Source organism: Pezoporus occidentalis, unplaced genomic scaffold, assembly GCF_034315485.1.
Source record: "Pezoporus occidentalis ecotype Australia unplaced genomic scaffold, CSIRO_AGI_Poc_V1 ctg10, whole genome shotgun sequence".
Classification (NCBI taxonomy): Eukaryota; Metazoa; Chordata; class Aves; order Psittaciformes; family Psittacidae; genus Pezoporus; species Pezoporus occidentalis.
The window spans coordinates 9543179-9564385 of NW_026912779.1; the positions used below are offsets into that span (position 1 = coordinate 9543179).

The 21207-nt window shown below is 41.9% G+C and overlaps 1 long non-coding RNA gene across 2 annotated transcripts in view; it reads left to right on the forward strand.

The window, feature by feature from the left end:
- The first annotated feature begins 732 nt into the window (after nt 1-732).
- The window catches only part of LOC134159893 (uncharacterized), a 48405-nt gene continuing 27930 nt past the window's right edge, over nt 733-21207 (forward strand). The window contains exons 1-2 of one of the 2 annotated variants that reach the window (XR_009963348.1): nt 733-892; nt 10222-10397. This is a non-coding gene — a long non-coding RNA (uncharacterized LOC134159893). The remainder of the gene's footprint in view (nt 893-10221; nt 10398-21207) is intronic. The other variant, XR_009963350.1, reaches the window with a different exon arrangement.

Sequence of the window (21207 nt, forward strand, 5' to 3'; positions counted from 1 at the left end):
GAGGTTATTCTGCTCTGTAACTCTGTGTTAATAGCCGTTAAGGATCCTGTCATGTTGTAATTACTTTATGCACAGTGAATACTTGCACAGAGGCCTAACAGGCTCCTGCAGCCTGTACTGTGTAGGGACAGAGGCAGCACTGGAGGCACAGACATCAGCCACATCTGAGGCTCTAAATGTTTAACCGTGTGCTTTGCTTTGAGAAGTCCTGGGGACAAGGCAGGTGCTTATGTGCAGCATATGTGCAGATGGCTTTGCAGAGTCAAGACCACTGTGTGTATTCTGCATGTGGTGCTGATGTGATGTGAAGTCATGGGAATGCGGCCAGTGACCAGAGTGAGGATTGCTCCAGCTCTGGACTTGTTGATACTCATAAACACTAAATGGAATTTTGGTCATCAATGGGATATAACATTGGCTCTCCTGTCAGTTCTCCTTTCCTTAAAATACGACTTTAGAAACTTTTTTTCTTTACCTTATGCTGGTACTCAGTGAGATGGGACCTTTTCTGATACAGATTCCTGTATTTCAATATCAAAACTTGAAATTCATTCCTCTCAAGCAAAAGAGAAGCAAAGCCTTTATGTGTTTTAGATGAGACTGGTGGGTTTGAGTCCAGTCCCAACCTGCAAATCAGGCAGGATTCATTCAAGAGCATTAAGCTTGTATTACTGTGTATTTTTTAGAGGACTGTAAGTTGTTCCTTTATTTTTTCTTTCTCTCCTCAGATGCACATATATGAAATGGGTGTTTTCTGTCCTTATAGCAAGAGTGCTAGTTTCCATCAAGCCAATTAATGAATGGGAGGCGATGTTCAGTGTGAATACCAGGGGCTGCTATCTGATCGGAGGAGAGCTGGGGGCATTGCCTGCATCTTAGTGCAAGTCATCAGGTGGCATATTCACCAAGGAGTCAGCCAGCAGTTTGATTGACTTCATTACAGTTTATCATTATGTCTGCCTCCTTTTTTTTATTTCTACATTTAATCACCTAATATCATTTTTATCAGCTTGTCAGGGCGTGGGAGAGAGTGGTGGGGAATTTGTTTCACTTCCTCATAGTACATGTCTGTTTTGGTAAAACATTATGGCAAGTTTATGACTGTCCTACTTTAAAAAATAAGATCCAAGTGAACTATTTAAGCCTGTGAGTAACAAAACATCTAATTAGCATTAACTCTTAGCTGTAAAACTATCATAGGTTCTTCATTGCAAGGTACATTTCTGTATCATTTGAGACACATAATGAACCAGTAACTGGTAGCCAGGTGGTTGCTTAAAAACTGCACCTTCCCAGCTCAAAACTTGCTTTTGATTGAAGCATGTTATTGTCCCTATGATAAGACCTGTCACATACTATTGGAGAACTGATTCCCAGTTCTAAGAGTATCTTCTTCTTCATTTAATAAGGCACCAAGCCAAACCACTCTTCATGCCTCTATAGCTTGGCCACCAGAAAAGAAGATGACTTCCCCATGTGCCATATGTGTATTCTGGATGTGGAAATGTGTTGCAGTTTCGGTGGAGAGCTAACAGTTGGTTAACTCGTATAAGATTTTAAGACAGCAGTTAATAGCGAGGTTGGAAACTGAAATTCTAGCTATTTAACATTTGCTGTGTATGCCATGCCTGGTTTTAGATGCTGTTCTTGCAGGGAAAGTGCATTCTTGCACGGACATCAATCTAGAAATAGCTGTTGTAAAAAAAAACAACCCCGACATAAAAAAAATCCTGTAGGCTTCCAAGATATCCTTGCGTCCAGATATACTGTAACAGTGTGAATTTAGGATGATGCCATGCGTGCAGTGGTGTTCATCTTTTGGTTCAGAAAATGGCTAGTTCAGCCCATACAAAGGTGGTATGAAACAGTCATCACATCTCCTTGTTCGAGAAACTGCTTCTCAACAGTGACCCAAGTTTCACTGGAGGTTACTGTCTGAGAATAGATGGTATAAATCACACTTTCCCCACCTCCTCCTCTGCCAGCTCTCCTGTCTAGTGCCTGCATTCAGAAAATTGCCTCCATCCCAGAAGGTCAAGACAAGTGCTACCAGCGATGAGATCCTCTTCTATGGCATCTTCAGTACAGGTCCCCAGGGGACTGGACCTCTGCTGATTGTTCTCCAGATTACTGCATTTCTCTAACAGGCTTTAGTGTCTCAAAAATTCACTCCATTCCTGACCTTCTCAGATCTCTCAGCTGGCAGTTTTCCACAATGCCATCAAACTGGATGCTGTAACCTTTTAAAAAATGTTGTTAACGGAGGTTAAAATCACAGATGCATTTTAGGTTTGATTTCTCTTTTAGAAATTCCAAATTACGCCGCATATTGGAAAGGCCTGGTTTGGCTCGGAGCCATTCTGATAGATGTCATATTGCTAAACAAGATGGGCCTAGAAGTATGCCTAGATGTTTCCTTTTTTATTTCAAACAAATACAAGCAGTAGATTAACATTTGGCTGACCCTGGCGGCAATTGCTAAATGTAATGTTTAGAGCAATCTAACACCCTGATACTCTGCGGTCCTCCACAGCGGAACGTTGTTTTCAAGCAGCTTTCCAAGTTTTACAAATCTGGGGTATTTCTACAACAGAAGCCTAACCCATGTACCAGCAGATCGAGAGCACCCAAACCGCATGGTCTGATAACATTATGGGGGTGTTTCTCGACCTGGTTGTGTGGACAACAGCAAAGTGCTCTGTAGCTGGCCGTTTGCTTGCAAGTAGTCGATTAAGAATCATACTTCTGTATCATTTATAAAGTTTCTGCACTGTATTGCCCAAAACCAGCTTTCAGTGAGCAGGGAAGCCCACGCCAAAAAGCGTGTAAGCAAGCGATAGAGTCAAGTCACGTGAGAGAGAATTAAATTTTCATGTCTCATAAATGAAATATACATTAGGGACTCTCTCCAGCGACCTCCAGGTTCTGTAGTTTTTGGATCAGAGCTGAACACCTAAATCATGGAGCCACAGCGGCCTGTAACACATAGATGGCGGGTATTGCCTTGCTATGGGCCTGCGGTGGTAAACAAATGGAACTAGTTTTGGAGAACTGCTATTGACAGTAAAATTCTAATTTTGCTCCAGCTCCCAGAACAGATGTACCTCAGAGTCCATAGACTGCAATACTTAACTGCAGCTACTCAGCTGTGACCTTCAGCCTCAGGCTCACTGCAATAAAATTTTCATGCAACCATATGGAAGAATATTTTAATAGAGATTTACTGTCAGTAACTGTCCCAAAGGAGCAAATAAGGAAGCTGTAACATATTGCGTACAGTAAATCAAGGGGACTTCAATGGAAAAACGAAACCTCCCTGAGGCAAGCATCTTTAAAATTACAGGCAACACTTTGTACAAATATGTGTACAAAGGACTAGATACGCACTCAGTTAAGCAACTCAAAATGGTTTTGATTTGAAGATATATTTATTAGAACTTATTTATTGTATTTGTAAGTGCTAATGGGGGAGGGGGTCATCTCGCCGGGCTCGCCAGCAACTGCTGAGCAAGTTTTTGGCTTCATCGGACGTGATGCGAAACAGGCAAAAGCAGAGAGCAGGAGGGAATGGGAGCGCCGAGTCCATGAGTTCACATGGCAAATTGCATCTCCCAACAACCACAACTGCAGTGGTGCTCTCTTAGCCACTCTGACCATACTGAAGGATTTTTAGTTAAGAGCAATTAAGCTTTGCAATTGCTGGTTGCTTCCTGAAGCCTGGTGGAACTGTCAGGAAATGAAGGGGAAATTCCTGCTGGAGTGCTCAGTAGGAAGCAGGAAACACAAATGCTGTAGCTTTGCAAGCATGTCAGAGCTGTTCCCTGTTGGCAGTCCTCTGGGGAACTTCATGTGTGTAGACTGAATGTGAGAAGCACAAACAGGCAGAGGTCTGTCCATTTGGAGGTGTTAAGAATTCACCTTTTAGGGCTTCATTCTCTTTCCCTTTTTCAGGAATTTCTACAACTGGATAAAGGCAAACTGGAATCTGAATTTCTCCTCTACTCTCACACTGCGCACACACTTGTTTCATTCCTCTAATGAGGCTAATAACATGACAAGGCAATAAATCAGGAGCAAGTAGATTAAATGCTCAGAGAGGTAGGACCGAGTTATCCTTTGTAATATTCGGTACTAAGCATCATGTAAAGAACAGCTTACCTGAAAACTTACAGGTGTATATTGAGCATACTGAATCATGAAGTATGTGATGAAAGACATAGCAAAGCCCAGGAAAAAAAAATAGCCAAGCAGTAGGATGCAGATCTGCCTTTCTGAAGGAAAAGTGGAGTATTGCATATGAGGGACACCTTCAAGCCCCAACAGCGAGATGATTGGCAAATATTAATGCAGTCTGAGGATTTCCCCGGGTTGCCATGGAAACCAGGTAACACACATATACATATACATATGCACATGCAAATTCATGTGGGCTGCCATTAGCAAGCAGTCCAAAAGCATCCTTTATCTGGTTCCTTGGCTCCAATTCAGTGGTGAACTCTGGTTATGAGGAGGCGATCACACCTGTCAAAGGCAAAAGTAGCACAGGGTCCCTGCCTTCTGACTGCCATTGCCTTCAGCTCCTAGTTCACTCTTTGTTGTTTCTGAATGCACGTGAGTGGATAAGACCACTATTGTGGTCACCAACCTCATACTCCAAACTCTCCCTTTTCACATGCATATTTTGGAGAGACGTGGGTGCAAATCTTAGTTTGGATAGGCCTTTCTTTACTCCAAAGTAAAAAAAAAAATGTTATTCTTTACTTGGGTACATCTTAGAGGGCAGAGGGCTTGAGGAGCATCCTTTGCTCAGGATGGCAGTGAGGACAAGCAGCTCTTGATGCAGGAGTGCTCTCCAAGCACTCTGTGCCAGGGAGCATTACTGTCTACTGCCTTGGATGGGTGAACAGGAGAAGTAGCAGGGGTGTATCTTGGTGTAAAACTGCAAAGAAAGGAGTTATAAACATGCCATAACTGTGTGCAGTTTTGGTGGTGAGACAAACATTGTAAGAAGAATGAGGAAAAGCAAAACAAACCAAGGCATTTTCCATTTTGCAAATAAACAAGCTGTGTAAAAGAAACTGCACTTCATCCCCGTGTTTTCCTAAATGGAGTCCTGTGCAAGACCCTTCATGTTGACTAAGTGCATGGTCCGAAGTGACCACTGGAAAGGAAAAAGCATGTTAAAACGGTCATTTCAGTATGGACTCTGAAAGCACTGCTCCTCTCTGCCTGGTGCAATGACTCTGGAGGCTGCTGTTGTATCAGCAGCCTAGTTCCAGAAGAACTTTATGATTTCCAACAGCTATTTCAAAGGAAGGGCAGATTTAACTTTAGAACATCTCATGCCTACTCTGGATAGCAATTAGAGATGTTTAAAATAAGGCGTTTTTACAAAAAGTATTTTTAAATTGCTGTTTTCCATCTCTTTATTTTTACTTTGCAAATCATTCATTTCTGTGCTATAAAATAGGTTGGGTAGCAGTTCTGGGTCCCCTCCTTTGCTCCTCACGTGTGTCTAATATGTAAGAAGTCCTCACTTTGCCTGAGTCTGAGCATTTCCATTTCACTGAACTCTTGCTGTGCTGTGAAACATCAGCTACAGGCAAAGGTCTGCCAGTATATATTGATTTTGTTTTCATTTATTTGTTGTTTGTGTTATTTGGTGGGGTGTTTTGGTATTAGCCATAGTGTCAGATTTGGACTAACCTAAGGAATCTATAGGGTGTTTTCCCCTTTTGCTTCTATGTACCTGTTTCCCTCTTGAAATGCTCTATTCAAAGAGCGCCCAAATGAGAGGATTATAAAAGTTTTGTTTTGCTGATCCACTGTTGATAGAGGCTTTTGAGGAAAGACAAATCACTGACAGGCTCTGAGCATCACAGAGATTGTCTCTTCTTAGCTCAGTACTGTTTAATCACCTGCAGGCATCCCAATTACCATAAGCAGAATTACTATCCCAATTAAGCAGCAGTCCTTGCCACTTGGTGTCATTAGGCTTAATTTGGTTCCTTGGGAAGTGTCCTGATTAAGTTGATTACCTGATTAAGTGGGTGTACTCTATATGATGGGCCTGATGCATCAGTGCTTTATGCTAGTTCTGCTTGTTGATTAAAGTGCTATTATGGCAGCGTAGAAATAGAGCAGTGCCAAGGTGAATCTGGCCCCCTGCTTTTAGCAGTCATTGTCCAAGCTTACAAATACTTTGCATTTCTAGCAGGAAGCCACTGGACACAAATCACTCCTGGGTTTAATTCTTCATTTTTGGAGGAAATGAAATTGGGATGAAATCAGACAGTTCTGCTTCTTGCGAGCAAAATAGTGAAATTGGCTGTCTTCAAGGGGGTGGCTGACATGGTGAAAATGGACTTGAGTAATACAAGATAGGAACATTTAGAATTTAAAGACAGGGGAAAAAAAAAACCTAGCAGCTCAGGTTGCTACTTTTGCACTGGTTTTCCATGCTGGAAAGTACTGGTGTAGCGTATCAGCCTATTTCTGCAATGAGCTAGAGACCTACTGCCTGAGAATGCAGTCACAATTATGTTTTTAAATACTTTATATCTATTTGTTTTTCTTGGCTACCTCTGGGAATAACCTGGAGTGTCAGAATATTAGGAGCCATATTCATTCACTGGTTGACATTGTCAAAAGCAGCGATATCATAAGAGGGGTTAAGTAGGCATCACAAGAAAAAAGGAAGTTATTTCTGGCCAAGCCAGAAGTAAGAGGGAGCAGAAGCAAAACTCCTAAAGCAAAGTCTGGGAAGAGTTTCTTCTTAATTTCTATTTTAGGAATAAAAAACATGGAATACTTCTTAGGTGTTCCGTCTTTGAATGTAATTGTGATAAATGACGGTGCTCAAAATTTGCAGATTAATCTTTGAGCATTAACTCCATCCCTGATTAATACCTGTCATAGCATTCATCTTGCCTGCCTTTGAGCACGGTTGTTGTAGAAGTTTATATGGGGATGTTGTGTCTCGGCTTCTTTCATAGCCAAGGAACTATGGGGTTGATCCAACCTGGTACAGATGCCTGTTTTAGGGTGAGGTGTCCTGTCACCTCATCCTAGTAAGTCTCCTCAGCTTGCTCAGAGGTTAATTATCTGTATTAATATCTAATACTGTAGGCACCCAGACTTGGCGAGGCGAATCAGACCCCCACTCTTTGCTGAGGTTGTGCGCTTGGGCTGCAGACATGCCCACTGCTTTCAGCAGAACATGTTGAGAGAAGAATCTGCCCATCTGCCGTGAGATGGAGGGGTAATATCTCTGCTTACTTTTATCTCTTGTCCCTTTCATCCAGAACATATTGCTTCAACTGAAGTTAATACAGCTATTGGCAATGATATGAGCATATTCGATTTTTTTTCCTCCCATTAGGTTTTCTTGGAGGACAGGAAGCAATTTTCCCTTCTGTCATGTCATTTATCTAAGGATAAAGGAGGAGGGATGCAAACCTGCATTAAACTATCTTTGCTAACAGAAATCAGTTGTCCAGTAATATCTGTTTGATCTGTCCAGCTGATGGAAGAGATACAGCACTAACTTAAGCTGATGCTATATTTTCCAGGCTGTTAGCCAGCTTTTATCCATATTTTGGTGCAAAAGGGGGTGTGTACAGCAGAAGGGCAGAAAGAAGGCGGCTTGCCCAAAGGGCTCATCAGAGCAGCAGCCTAGTTTAGGTGCTTTGAAAGCCTAAATGTGATGGATGTGGTAGCAGTAGATACTCTCCATTTAAAAGATTTTGAAATAGTGCACAGCTGTCGTAGTACCTGTGTCTTTCCTTCTTACCCAACCCTCTCCAAAGTCATTCATCCCTAATAGTCAGTCCTTCATGAGGACTGTTTAGGGAATGGAGGGGTTTCTGTCTTCATTTGTCAGACAATTTCCAGGGACCCTTCTTGTAGCCAGCATAGTCTAGCTGACTTCTGAGGTTGGTTTGGTCTGTGCTGCGAAGTGGCTGATCCCAACAGGACAACCTTTCCCTACATATTTTCTCTCGTGTTTATGATAGCTTCTTCAAATCAGATATTCTACCCAGACCACAGGAAGTGAAAATACCGATTTGGACAACAGCATCCAAAAATGCCTTTAGAAGTATGTGAACCTGTGAGATAGAGGTTTATTTCATTAACTGAACAACATTTAAATCTCCTTCTCTGGTTAATTCAATCCACCCCTGTTCCAATCAGAAGGGTAAACAGTCTGAGCTCAGGAAATGATTCTGAACCTTGTTTGTAAGCTCTCATGGGCCAGATTGAAAACGGGGGAACCCTCACATGGAATTGGGCTGATACACCGCAGCTGGAGAATCTGGCTCTTTGTACTGACATCCCCTATGTGTGTACATTCAGCTGCTGAGACCTGAGCATGTGCAGTGCATTATTTCCTCCATCTTCACAATCTGGCAAGAAACTGTAGTGCCCTGAAAGGTTACACATGTGGCTATAAAGCTTGCGTGGATACTTGCTCAGCTGCATGCGTCACAGCTACATGAGCCTGGTTCCTCCTTGGAGTTGAGTAAAGGAGGGGTAGGGCTTTCTACCAGTGGATGCACCTTTAAAATAAGAACATAAACACCCACTGTAGCGTAGGAGTCCCCAAGCTAGCTATAATGTGGGCAAGTGGGCCATGTTCTGTAGCCAGAGATGCATATGGGAGTGTTTCCTGCTTGCACAGCCAGCTGCCTTTGGCTGCGCAGGCTGAATGCACAGCTTGTAGATTTTGCCACACATGCCTCAACTTGGCTTTTGCTAAATATTAGGCATAAACCATTTATTTATTATGCCTCTTTGTTTCTTGTTCCTGAAGGTATAATCCCTTTCCACAGACATCAGCAGTGATATTCCTATTTGCATCAGCAGGGCAGGGACAGGCAAAAGTTGCCGCCATCGCTCTCCCAAGTGTGTCTGCTCCCTGAGTAATCAGGGATCTGTTCCTTGTTCCCTGCATGTGCTTTGTGTTCAAGGTCTGTTGTTTAGCTTTGACTGGACAAACAGGCTATGAAGTGTCAATTGTCTTTGACTGGATAAACAAGGCATTTAGGAGCAGGCATCTAGTTTGAATATTCACGGCCAGTGTACTTAGAACGCTTTCTATGTGAGTTCTTCAGGGCTTCATTAGGGGTTATTCCCTCTGAAAGCACAGTTCCCTAGAACACTAACAGGAAGAAAACATGAAAAAGGTGAAAACGTAATTGAATCCAATTCCTTTAAAACTGGATGAATGAATATTGCTGTAAAGTATTTGCAGTAACCTCCCAGATGTCTCTCTTAGACTTTGGATGAACTTGGCTCAGAAGTACCTTTTCTTTTCCTTTTTTTTTTTAGATTTTGCTTTTTATTAAGCTTTTGAACAACATTTTACAACCAGTAATAAAAAGGAATATTAAATCTCATGCAATCTTTCATAGCCGATAAAGAAAAGTGTGCTGTATCTTACTAATATATCACACTCTCCTGGAAAGCTTTTGTACCTTAGAACTGGGAATGGGCCTGACTCCCCCATATTAAGTACTTCCCTGCAATTTGTGGGGTAGGAGTTTTAGGTTTGTTAATGTGTATTTCTGCAGCACAACCAGAATCCTCTGTACTCTGTCATGTATTTGAAAGATGGGATAAATCGTTAGGATGTGTCCTAGGAGATTTGCACCCATTACAGACCTTGGAAACTTCATGAGAGGAGCTCATCTCTGAGAGTTCTTGTCTTGCTGAGGTCAGAATCCTGCAAGAACATGGCTATTCTAAAGAACTAAATGTGAACCCGATGTTAGCACTGATTTAATCTTGCTCATAAACTTAAAACTTGAGCCGAAACCTCTCTGCATGTGGATAGCAGGGATGACTGGTTGATGGATCTGAAACTTTAAGTGTTGTGTACAATTGGGATTGCTAAGCAGGATGAGAGACGTGTAGAACCTTGGATAGTCCTGTAAGGATATATAAACCCTTCACAGGCTTGTCAGATGAAGAGCAAATATGGATTTATGTGTTAGGATGAAGGAAACTGGAACCTTCCTACTGGTGAAGGTTAGGAAACCTCTTGCATTCTCTCCAATGAACTGCATGCCTGCATAAGCCAAGGGGATTCACAATCAATGTTCTGCCTGCCAGGAACCGCAGCCTTCAGAGAGTGCAAGTGGCTCTGGGAGATCCCTGAAAAAGAATGAGACCTTCATGTAGGAAAGGGTATTTTTAGTGATTGTTTGTTTGTTTTTACAGTTAAAGGAAATGAAACCAAAGCCCTAGTTTGACTTTCTTTGTGGATTAGTCTGTGCTAATTATTGCTGTTAATAGAACTGTGAGCCCTCAAGGCCCCAAACATGCAAAGACTTGTGCTGCTGTTTTGCGTGCCCATTGAATCCAGAACTGACAAACAACTGCCTGCAAAGTTAAAGGTGTATATCTTTGCAGGATTTGGGCATGAGAAGGGGTTTGGAATCATCGTTGTTTTAAGAGCCCCCAAAAAACAAGGGCTGGTGGAAAAGATCAAAGTAATTCTCTTCATTCAAGCATGATTCCTGATCAGTTGCTGTCTTCGAGGCTCTCTAGTTAAGCCTTGTACAGGAGAAAATAGTAAGGAATCACAAGCAAATGACAAAATCAATCAAAGGCAGGAAAGAAAAACAACCTCCTTATTTATGATAAGTATCAGTTCTGTTTCCTCTGTGTTGGCTTTATCCGCAGCCTGCTGTAATCAATTATATCTTCCTCTTGACTTGGAAGCATTCTGGGAGAAAGCCTGTGGCTGCTGATGATTGTTTTAAACTGAATCTCTGAGCAAGCTGCATTGGGCTGTAGCACAGCAGTCCTGGACCTCATGCTGCACATGGTGTCCTGCAATACTCGTTGCCCAGGTCCGCTACTGGTGCAGCTGCATAGTCACGGTGTGCTGCCAAGGCTGTGCTGTTCTGCAGAAACATCTTCTTGTGCTAATCCATCTGTACCACTTCTGGTTCCAAGGGAAATGTACAGGGAAGCATCTCGGGAAGCATTAATACCACCAGTCTCTTCATAAGCTACAACTTAAAGGGCAGTTACTGCCAAGAAGTGAACACACCTACGTTACAGTGGGGTTTTGGCTAAACAGTCTAGACAGGCTGGTTGAGAAATGATTTGTTTTCTTCTCTTTTAAATCATCTTTATCACCACCCCACCATGCACAAGCGCACACAACTGGTCATGACAGTGTTTTGACCCTGCTGTTGCAAAGACAAGGAAAAACGCAATTGGTTTTGGTTGATACTTGTTGTTTAGTTTCATAGAGAACTGCCAGTTTTAAATGACTACAGAAAAGAGATTCCTTTAAAAAGAGATGGAGAGATTAAAATGTGAATAGAAGCATTTTGCAAAAGGAAATGTAAAGTTTTTTGGGGAAAAGATTTCAACTTGCTATATTTTGCTGTATAAGGGGAGACAGGCAACTCTGCACAGTGGTTCTTCCAGTTGATGTTATAATACCTACATGTGGAACGAATCTTTTAAAGTCTCTGGATGAAACTCTTGGAGAAAAACACATGAAATCTAAGGAGCAAAACTGGTTGGAAGAGACATTATGCCTTATGCAGAGAATAAAGTAGTTGTCGAGGCTTCCAAGAATCATTGTGGACTTCCTCCTGACTGTTTAGGTGAAATATGAAACTGGGATGTTTAGGTGCTTACACTGGAGGTAGTCATCTTGTGTGTTTCAGAATCATTAACTAGGCTGGGATTTCCAGTGATGTCCAGGTTTGCTAGGTGCCCAACCTCAATGAAAATTCCCTTTGAAAACTATGGAGGAGGTGGGTGATAATGAGGGTCAAAGTATTTGTGGCCCTAATAGCATCTCACAATTAAAGTTGGAGTATTACATTGGAGTATTACACAAAAGGAGAACTTCACTGCCTTTGATGAAAGTGCGTATTATGAACTTTATAAGGAACCCCCAAAGCTTGAATGAGATGTCTCATGCTTCATTCTATTTTGGAGTTCAACATTTGAGAGATGGGCTTAAGAGAGGCCACCGTTGTAGTCCTGTTTGTCATCTGCTGGGACCAGGTGGAAAGCAGATAAGAGGATTTTCAAAAGGTATATAGAGCCTAACTCAGAGATTTGTAATTCTTTCTCTAGAAGTGAAAGCACTTCCCACAGAACTTTAAAATATTTTATGATAAATTGAAAAACTGCTCAGGCATAGTGAGCCTTTAAATACAACCCTCACACCATGTTCTTATTTATGGAAGACCAGGTCATCCTGATTAAGAGAGTGATAGTGTTAAGAATAGGAACAGTGACTTGTAAAGAACACTGAGGCTGCATCACAGAGCTGTTCTTCTGAAACATAAATTTTCATTACAAAAATACAGTGCTTTCTTTGCAAGGAGTCGTAGAGCGCTTTAAAAGGCTAATGACATTATTGGTAGGTGATACATTTTGCAAATAGAAGACAAGGAAGAGAAAACATAATTTCCTCTAAATTTAGCATAAATTCTATTACCTCTGTTATTGTCCCATAGGCCAATGGCACAGCTTTCCTAAAGCATCTCCTTCCTAGATTATAAGGTACGGTTTGTTCTTTCAGAGTCCTGTATTGTTTCTATGGAGATCAGTGCAAACGCATAGCTCTTCATGCCTATATAGGGCTTATGAGTTATAAAATAAGGAATGGGAAGTTGGGTATCTGCATATATACTTGGGTAGCAGTAACGTGGAATCCAGTGTGGATTGGCAACTGTGAAAACGTGCTTCATGCTTAGGTTCAGGGAGGTGAGTGCCATGCTCCTGTGTTTAGAAAACCTTGGCCAGGGTCTGCGAGTTACTTACTGATTAGTTGTATTTTATCTTGATTCCCACCTCTTATTTCCTTCTAGTTAAGAGAACTCTTGCAGTTAATCACAGCAAGATTTTTAGACATCAGTGATGAGGATTTGGTGGTGCTGGGCACCTACTGAGTAAAAACCTTTTCCCGTGTTTCTAGACAGGTACTGAATAGATCAGATCAGGATTAGGAAGTGGTTATGTTCATATTGCAGAGAGGAGGCACAGGTACAAACAGGTTACACGGCATTTTGTCCAGACCCTCTGACAGAACTGGAAACTGAACACAGACCCTATTTTCTTGTTTGAGGTCTGTAACCCCAGAGCAGCTCTTCCACCTTCATCTCTCTCACAGGTTTTATTAGCATGCAGCTGGACCGTGGCATCCCAGTTACTCATGGTAATTATTCAGCAGCGTCTTGCAGGACTTGGGTGCTGGAAGTATTAGATCTATTCTACATAATTTATATAATTTACTCGTGAAAGTCAGAAGGGAAAAGGAGCCCCTAAGTTTTGATTAGACACTAAATTCATTATTTCACATTAGAATTGCCTTCACCAGAGGACCAGGGATACTTATTTGATTCAGTAACAAGAGCTCCAAAGGGTACTAATTTAGTAAGACTATTGACTGTTCATTACTCTGATGTTGCTCAAATAGCTGAGAGCATGTGTGGTGTTTAATGTGATCTTAAACATTACTATCTACGGTAAATCAGAAACAGGGCACAAGTGCTATAGCTGCTGTTTAATGATGTATGAAAAAGCTGCCTGGTAAAGTGCACCATTAAGAAAAGCTAAAACCAGTGCTGAACAAAGACCCGATGAAATATTGATACCTTTGCAGCCAGTACGATTTCTTCTTACTTGGAAAGTGACTGAAGTCTGGTTTTCAGGAAAATCACACTTAACTTGAGCAAAGCAGTGCAATCAGATGCATGGGAGAAAAATATCTACTGGGGCGAGAGAACAAGGAAAAATAATACAGTTAGTCTTCTATACATCAATGTTTAGTTTATAATCAGGAAGACTTCCAGTTCTGCCATTATTCCCTTTCCATTAAACTACCGAACCTCTCCCACTGCATCCCCAACTCTTTCCTCTTTCTTGGAGAAAGAATCCAATTAAATCCAATTATTATTATTAATCCAATTGAAGAAAAAAATAAGACAGTCCTTTTTAAAGGATGAACTAAAGGATGTAAACTTCATCCAACCTTTAAAAACTGTAAAAAGACTGATGCTCAGGGAAGCTCTCCCTGATCAGATGCCATCATTGCCAGACCTCCCCTCAGAGATTCTCAGGAAAAGCATTACTTTTCTGCAGTGGACTTGCATGTTCTTAGCAGGGAGGAGGATGCTCCTCTGTGCATGTATATCCAAGAGAATGGCTTTTTCAGCACTGTCATGAGCACTGTTATTTACAGACCAGAAATGTGCATCCATTTGCCAGTATTTTGACGTAAAGCTAGTGTTCCTGACACCGGGAATGGTGGCTTCATTTCTTTTAACCTAGGGAATCACCTCTTCAGCTCTTTGTGAATCAGGGCTCAAACGTGTGCAAATTGGGCTATTTTTGTTTTACTTTTCTCTTGCTTTTTTCAATTCCCATCCTTTCCACCAAGCTTGCGGTAACCAGGGCTGTGGTAGGTCAGTGCTGTCCCAAGGGTCTTGTGCACAGGGGTACGATGGAAGTTTTTAGAAATCAGGGTCCTGTCATAATTGTGGAAGCTGGCATTGATTGCAGTACATGTGCTTAGTGGTTAGAGCACCTCTCTCACACCGATGCCTTCTGTAGTTTGTGGTGAAAACCTGAAGTTCCTCGTCTGACAGCTGCAAGTGGGCTTTGCTGGCTCATAGATCCCACTATGCAGCTCTTTCAACCTAGAAAGAAGTAAATACAAAACCAAGAAGGCACCCAGAAATGATCAAAGCAGGGAGTTTGAAAAGACAAGACAAAAAGGAAGTGCTTTTTCACACAACACATAATGAAATTGTGCTACTCATCAGCACAGGATGCTGAAGAGACCTGAAGAATAAATTCATTCAAGATAAATAAAATAATGGGATTAGGCAACCTTATTAGAAGAGGTCTCCTGGTGGTTATTAATGATGTAGGTGGAATCTCCAGGTCAGGAAATCCTGGAGCCATTGATTTTAGGAAACAAGACAATGTAACCAGGAATGAATTGTGCTTTCCTGGCCCCATTTTTTTCCCTGGGTTTCTATTACTGAGGCATTCTGGGGCAGCTACTAGGCCAAGGGACCTCAGGCTGAAGCAGAGCGGCCCTTCTGCTGGAAATGGCCTGAAACTACGAGCTTGATTCAGTCCATCTGAAACCCACAGGTCTCTTCTGCTCTGAGGGTGAGGTTGCCATCTGCACTGAGGACAAAACAAGAGGTTGGGTGTTCAGAATTTGTCTGCTGAGAGCCTTTGCTGTAAGCAAGATCTCAGTGGTTGCTCCAGATTTCTTAAACTGGGGGAATAAAGGCTGGATGCATGGTTATTAATGTGCAGTGTGGGCTCCCTCCACTCTGTTGCTGCAAGAGGCCGTGCATAGATCTGCCTGCTCAATATATACAGTCAGGGTACACAGTATGTACATGTGCACGTATATATGCTGCCTCTGGCAGATGAGCAGAAAGAAGGAAATATCAAGAATCATGTGCTCCAGCAGCATTTCAAGTCACTTGGAGCTCCAGCACACCTTCTTTTACATGTGGGTGTTTTGAAACTAATGAATAAAAGGGATTTTGGAGATAATTGCTGTAGGTCTGTGGTATTGTGCAAGGAAGTGCCCTGAAGAAAGACCCTGAGACAGGCGGCTCAGATTGTAATTAACTCACAAAGAGCAGGTGAGGGCAGGGACAAGCCTCCAGCCTTCTCCCTGTTCTGGTTAAACAAAGACCACCTTTACAAATATGTGTGTATTAGAGCCTTTGGTCTGCAAATTTCTCTCTTGCTCACACCATCATAAAAGATTCAGAGGGCTGTATCTTTTTGATTACTAATTTATGCTGTTTACAGACTGGGTAAGGGGAAAAGAAGAAAAGCTCTGAAAACTCCAGGAGCTGTGCTTTGCCGTTACAAGAAACCAGCATTCTTTGGACAATGTTGTTCATCCTGAGATGGGATTTTGTTTAGCTGGAGAGGAAGGATCAGCCTGAAAGCAAGATGCTCTCTGCTGAGGTAGGGCCCAGTTCAGCAAAGCAGGTTCCCAAGAAAAGAATGGCAGGAATGAATGGTAATGATGCCGGGTTTGGGGAATATGAACTGAAGAAGACCCAATGTGAGGACAAGGGCTCCTGGAGACACTGGCTTCACTCCAGATCATGGGAAAGGCTCATGTTCTTCTCTGGCTACCTTCTAAGGTCTTCTTCCTTAAACCAACCTGAGGTTGGCCAGGAACACAACAACCCCTTTCACCTAATATGCCAGAGCCATGATGTCCCACTTGTTTTCTGACCTCTGGGACACAGTTTTTTTCTACTTGAGGTGTGTGTCTGCCAGCATCTAGTAGCAGGGTGACGTTTCACTCTTGCCCTGCTGTGAGGCTGCAAGTACGGTACCACTCTCATCATCTGCTCTGCGCTGCTGTAAACTCTGATTTTCATTTTTCAATACCAAACCCTGATTTTCATCAAGGTGTGCAAGGAATGTAGGTCCAGGCCCTTCATGAGACCCATCTGGGACCCCTGCAACTTCCATTTTTTTACTTACTGCTCTTTTTCCTTTCCGTTAACCTAGCAGAAACCTGGCTTTCCTCCTCCACAGCAATGCAATCAGCACATTGAAGATCTACACATTATAATCTCTTTGCATCTTTTTCCCGGATTTCTTAAGCTCATTTGTTCATCTAAATATGTGAGCAAACCTTTTCCTCCCTTGCTTTGAGTGGATCCAGACACCCTTAAATTAACACAAAAAATGGCATTGGGGTGCTGTCACTACTTGAGAAAACCCAGAGGAATCAAATTAAGTCCATCAGTGGCCCTAATTCACACATTTGTGGGAAGGTTCAGCACCATGACTGAAAGGTGGAGTCCTGGTTTGTCATCTTCTCTTCTTAAAAATGCACTGTAGTGATTTGATAAATCACAAGGATCTCTGCCTCTGAAACAAAGAAATGGGAGATGCTCTTTTGCTGGCGATGTACAATAGGATCCACAGCAAGCTGGTTGAGGATGCCCCTGTTAGGCATGTAAATAGCTGCACTGAGATCGCTTGTTTAAGGTAAAGCATGAACTCTGGCTAAACTGGGGCTCAGAGAAAGCATTATGGCAAGGTGTTTCCAAGAGAAAGGAAAGAATAAAATCAGGGTCATCCTTTAAAATATTGGTGCCCATGCGACAAACATCATTTTGGGTGCAGAATAGTGCAGAATATAGGTTTCTGTTAGCATGTAAGTTGGCTCAGCTACTAATTGTGTCTGTAGTTTTCTTCATTTGTACACACACAGTCTGCACATTGCTTTTAAAATGTATCCCCGGTTCCGTTCTCTTAACCTGCAAGGAGTTTCAGCTGATGACTGCAAGACCAGCTCCATCACCAGTTCACTTGTCTTCTTAGAAATCAAAAGAGCTTAGAGGGACATTATACTGAAAGGAACATCTGCAGAAGGAGGGGGAAAGGAGCTGTTGTAAGTAGATCTTTTAGTTGCTTTTCTAAAAGTTTAACAGGACTCAGTGGTCAGGCCTGAAGATTTGCAACCCACCTCCAAAACGTGCCAGTGCCCAGGCACCTGCACGCACACAAATCCACCAGTAACGCCAACACATGCTTTTCTAGTTCAGAATAACCTTCTTCCCTGAAGGGCCACGTGCATAAAGTGCCAGTACATAACGGCTCATGTAACTGAATTTTAAACTCCTGAAAATAGCAGCTTAGATTGGAAGTGCTGACATAGGCTTAGTGACAGCAGTGCCAATTTAACAGTTGTATGCACTATGGAGTGTTCTTGCAACATTCCTCATTTGAAAGACAATCTGTGCGTGGTACAGACTAGTAAGGTTTAAAAAAAAAATAGAAATAGGGGAGGGAAAAAAAAACCCCAACTGTGGTCTTGGCTGACAAACTCTGTCAACCAATGCAATCTGTGCTCCTGATGTTTACTGCTTGAAGCTAAATAGGGTATTTAGCCAAATTTCAATTCCTGCTACAAATAAAGCTCAATTTGTGTGTGTGTGTGTGTGTGTGTGTGTGAGATGATTGCTCATTTAAATGACAACTTTATATATGATAATTACAGTCATTAATGAAGACACACTTACTTTACTATAGATTATAAGGATAAAAGAAGATCGCCCAAGAATCACATTCTGGTATAGACTAGAGTCAATAAGAAAATTAGTCCAAATACTATCCGGAAAATTGTTCTTAAATAATGCCCTAAAGGTTAAAGGAACAATGGGTGTAAATTCAATGGAAGAAATGTTAAAAACACACTAGAGGTCACTGTTGCTACTTGAGCAAAAGCTTTTTCAGCTTCCTTGTAGTTTGAGACGCTAAAGTTCAAACATTTCAGCAGGAAAAAAAGTACTTCTGTTTCTATATATTTCAAAGCATGTACAGTTTGATATCCTGAAAAAATAAACAGTACATTGATAGGGAACGGATGGTCGTGCTATGATTGTGGAAATGGTATGTACATGCGAAGAACTTGGAGTCATAGGACAATACAGTTCTATTTTGTGCAGCATCTTTCATACAAATGGCATCCCCAAACACTTTATAGCTTGTAGCATTAAATAATATAGCTTTAAATTACAGAGATAAATAATCAGTGGGAGAGAAATTAAATGTTATGGGCAAGGGACAAAAGAAATGTTAGATATCTGAAAGCTGTGTGAAGGCATAAATTGCAAATCAGAGCCAAAGATAAATGAGGAAGACAAACAATTAAGTCTTGTAATGCAGGAGAAAATACCTCAGTCTTCCCAAATTATTCATGAGCTGGGTATTAAAAGGGAAGCAATCGTTTTATATCATAAATATAGTCCTATGCCTAAATGTATTTATAAATATATATGTGTGTCTGGTATATATATATATCTGCAGAAGAAATTCCTCTGAATCCCCAAGGGTGTAGACACTCACTATAAAAGCAGGACTAGACCATGGCATGTTGCATTTGTTACAGCCTTCAGCAATTAAAAAGGGGTGGATTTAAAGGAACATTTTTACTCATTGATCTGGAGAATAAAATCATACACTTCATATAATAGGGATATTACCATGGACTTCAAAAGCAGGAGGTAAAGCATTCCTGCAGAATGCAATACGTTGGGTTCTTGGTTGCCTCTTGAATGCCATTAAATTTCAGCAGACAATCAGTTTCTCTGACAGCTGAAGGAATTAAACTACCAGTGTACATAATACTGGTATTATGTGCCAGTGTGTGGGAATGTAGGTGGGTTGAGTACTTTCAAAGATTATCATTTTGTGTTCAATCTTCAAGCTCTAATTAGCACCTCACCTTTCAGAGCTGCCACTGAATTGGTCATGGGTTTAGGGGTTGCCCAGTGACAGTTGCTGTATCCAGTGAGTCCTTTACCTGCTGAGGTCATTAGGATCAGAGTTTCCAGCTCCATGGGAACAGTGTAAGAGCATGGGATACTTTTCCAGCCTTCCCTCAGATAGTCTTTTTGAAACCATGTGGATTTTACCTCCATATACTTGTTGCCTTGCAAGCAAGGAACTTAAGAATTATTATCTCATAACTCATTTTTAGTGAGAAAGCGTATCTTTTGCAAGTTATCTCTTGTCTTGTTGTCCCTTTTGTCTGTATGCCTGGGATTTTCAGGTATCTGCCAGCCCACTCAGTGACTGCATTGGCTGGCTGCAGGATATCTGGGCAGTTGGCCACTGCTACAGGCACACAGATCAGCTGTGTTATCTCATATTTGTTTGTGGCCTGTCACCACTCAGTTCTGGGGGTCTTCATATGTTGGCAGCTCAGGATTATCTCCAAAACACAACACAATTACAGAACTGGGGAAGCAGCAGCAAGAATTTATATGCATGTATTCTGTATGTATACAATATCAGTTTATAGATTTAATACAAGTCAGGGCCATGTTAAAGCCTCAGGCTGTTCTGCCTTTTTTTCCCAGAGTTGTAATAGTTTATTATTTATTTTTGCTGAGCCAGTTCCTTCCTATAGGATTAGGCATGGCCCTATCTTTTCATGTAACTCCACCCAGACCTGTAATATGTTCTATTTAGACATCTAAAGCATTCCCAGGTACTAAGACAGCTTTATTCTTTAAAAGTGAAGTTTCTTTGGGTGAGGATAGCTTAGCTGCTGCTGATGGACATTGGGCCAATGCAGTCAGTTTTCTGCAGTGATATTTCTGTGGCTGCAATTTTCCCTTTGGCCATCTTTGAACTGAGGAATGCTCTTCATTCTAGACCAAGCAATGTTAATGAGGGAAGCTGGAGTGGAAAACTGGGGAAGTCACCCAAAACGGTGCATACAAGCTGGGGTGTTCAGTCCTGGGTGCCCAGTCTGTGGCACCTCGGGGAGATCTTTATTTTGAGAGAGCTGAGCAAGCATTTTGTGGAAACCCAGCTCCAGTAGCGTCTTGTGGATGTGAGCTCAAAGTGGATGTGGCCTGAGAGCAAGGTATAAGAGGAGAAGGGAATAAGTAACTTACAAAGACTGGCAGAAAAGTTCAGTTGTCTGCCCCTGGTTTGCCTGTTTGTATTGATTTAGGATGTCTTTGACTAGGTAGCACCTGGCCTTGAATCTCTCTTTGAGTTGGTCTTTATTTGAACCAACTCTTCTCAGTGAAGCCAGTAAAGAAGAGAGGGTCACTAATGCGGAAAACCCATGTTGCTAGAGGACTTCTTCCCAGTTTAGGGCAAGAGAGAGGGACTGTGTGGAGTGAGAAAGGTTCAGTGGAAGGTCCTGCTCTTCCTCTCTAGGAGAAAATACAGGCCAAAGGATAACATGTTTTGCCATTAGCCATCATGCCTTAGTTTATCTTCTCCAAGTTTGTAAGCAAAGCCCCATCCCTTCTTCCTTTCAAGCCCCCCCCCCCCCAAGTTCCATTCCTACCTTGCAGCCTTCAGTGAATCTTATAATCAGGGGTAGAAAATCCTATATCCTCTGTCCCTTCTGTCATTCACAGTACATCTCTGTATATCAGCTGTGGATGTTTGCTCTGCAGACACCTTCTCATCTTCTGTGTCAAAACCAAGACCATGGTTGCCAGAGAATTACATTGTATGGGCCAGCAGCTTGGCTTGGGAATCAGCGCATGAGCGAGCTGGTGAATTCCCAGCACTGCCACCAAGCTGGGCAGGTAATTTCCTCTTTCTGTTTTCTCTCCCATCTTATTTTTGTACTATAAATTCTTTAGAATGGGGAATGTGTGTTATTCTGTGAATACATGTAATAGCTGCTAGACA